This window comes from Brachycentrus maculatus, unplaced genomic scaffold, assembly GCF_059751285.1.
Source record: "Brachycentrus maculatus isolate JH-2025_06_01 unplaced genomic scaffold, ASM5975128v1 h1tg000098l, whole genome shotgun sequence".
In the NCBI taxonomy this organism is placed as follows: Eukaryota; Metazoa; Arthropoda; class Insecta; order Trichoptera; family Brachycentridae; genus Brachycentrus; species Brachycentrus maculatus.
The window spans coordinates 286,883-289,010 of record NW_028280852.1 but is presented as its reverse complement, the minus strand read 5'-3'; the positions used below and the strand labels follow the sequence as shown (position 1 = coordinate 289,010).

General features: G+C 31.7%; 1 non-coding gene across 1 annotated transcript; it reads left to right on the top strand.

The window, feature by feature from the left end:
• The first annotated feature begins 1,788 nt into the window (after positions 1-1,788).
• On the top strand, positions 1,789-1,860 carry TRNAP-UGG (transfer RNA proline (anticodon UGG)). The gene has a single exon. It is a non-coding gene; the product is annotated as a tRNA-Pro (tRNA).
• The last annotated feature ends 268 nt before the right edge of the window (positions 1,861-2,128 follow it).

Here is a 2,128-nt window from a genome sequence, read left to right as displayed (position 1 = left end):
CAGATTGGTGTGGCGTTCTGTTTTCCCTGCATACCCCGGCAGAGCAGTGGAGTAATGGTTATTTAGATGGTTCAAAAAAAATCAGATTAACTCATTAATATTTCTGTTCATAATACATATTTGTATTTTTCTCTCCATAGATCGCTGTACACATCGCTCACTCCTTTCAAGAACGTCATAAATAAATAAAAACTTGATTTTTCAGGAGATCGTTTATAAAGTTTAAAAATATAAAACAATGTATTTAAAATAAATTACTAGCCACTTATTGAACTTTTTACTGTGCAACAGATCTTTTTAGATAAAACCTGAAGGATTTTTCTTCATTTAAAAAATATTAAGAATATTTAAAAAAATAATTTAACAATACCATTTCTTCAAAATGCAAAGACAACGCTTTCTGCCCTGTAGCGGGTAAATATTAAGTTAAAAATATGCCTCTTTTGCTGGGGTATAGTACATTTTCTGGCCATTCCGAAAATATGCACAACTGAAAATTAACGATTTTTGATTTATGACGTTCTTGAAATAAGTGAGCGACATGTTAATTTACTCGCGGTGAAGATGCTGGCTTTCTGACCATACATAAGCAAACAAGAGAAGTCATATCGCTCACTCCTTTCAAGAACGTCATAAATAAAAAAAAACTTGATTTTTCAGGAAAACGTTTTTAAAGTTTAAAAATATAATACAATGTATTAAAAATAAATATGAAGACATTTATTCAACTTTTTACTGTGCAACAGATCTTTTTAGGCAAAAACTGAAGGTTCTTTCTCCATTTGAAAAATATTTAGTATATTTCAAAAAATAATTAAATAATACCTTTTCGTCGAAATGCAAAAACAACACTTTCTGCCTTGTAGCGGGTAAATATTAAGTTAAAAATAAGCCTCCTTTGCTTTGATATAGTACATTTTCTGGGCATTCCGAAAACATGCACAACTGAAAATTGACAATTTTTGATTTATGACGTTCTTGTAAGGATTGAGCGATATGCTTTCTTCTTCGTCAGACGTCCTTCCACAAGTGAAGAGATGGCGCATGAAGTAGAAGAAAAATAAAAAGAATATCTGTATTTGTAACGTATGAAATTCCACGTTTTCCCAGTGAAAATGGCCTACTGTTTTTAATTGGTTCACAATATTTTCCGTCGCAAATGACGTCATTAATTAAATATTTCAAATTTCGCTTACTCCTTTCAACAACGTCATATATCAAAAAAACTTGATTTTTCAGGAGATCGTTTTTAATGTTTAAGGATATAATAAAATGTATTAAAAATAAATATCTAGCCACTTATTGAACTTTTTACTGTGCAACAGATCATTTAAGGTAAAACCTGAATGTTTTTTCTCCATTTGAAAAATATTTAGTAAACATAAAAAAATAATTTAACAGTACTTTTTCTTCAAAATGCAAAAACAACACTTTCTGCCCTGTACCGGGTAAATTTTAAGTTAAAAATATGCCCCTTTTGCTGGGATATAGTACATTTTTTGCGCATTCCGAAAACATGCACAACTGAAAATTGACGGTTTTTGATATATGACGTTGTTGAAAGGAGTGAGCGATTTGAGAATAGCATCTAAGGTCAGTGCTCTCACTGTTATTACTTAAAATAATAATAACAATCACATTCTAATCTCATATAAGCTGATGCTTCGGCGTCAAGTGACGATTGGGTCATGCGCTTACGTCACTCGTCAAGGTTTAAAAGTAGTCACGATCATCATTTTTATATTTATATAGTGCAACAGTGTTATCAGTTCGTCGGTATTGCCAGTTGGCTCGTTGGTCTAGGGGTATGATTCTCGCTTTGGGTGCGAGAGGTCCCGGGTTCAAATCCCGGACGAGCCCAAAATAATTTTCTTTTATTTTAAAATTTTTCTGTGAATATAAGTAATTTATTGGCATTTTACGACTGTATGGCGATTTCATTATTTCTTTGATGGGTGGATTTCGTAGATTTACCGACATCGTCAGATTTTTATACATATTTATTTTTGCAGTAGGTATCAATTTTTTCACCACAATTGAAGTTGATCACACACATTGATCCACAACATTTTGAGTGTGTCAAAATACTTGTTCACAGATCTGTTTTTTCCACTTAGAAGTTATATTT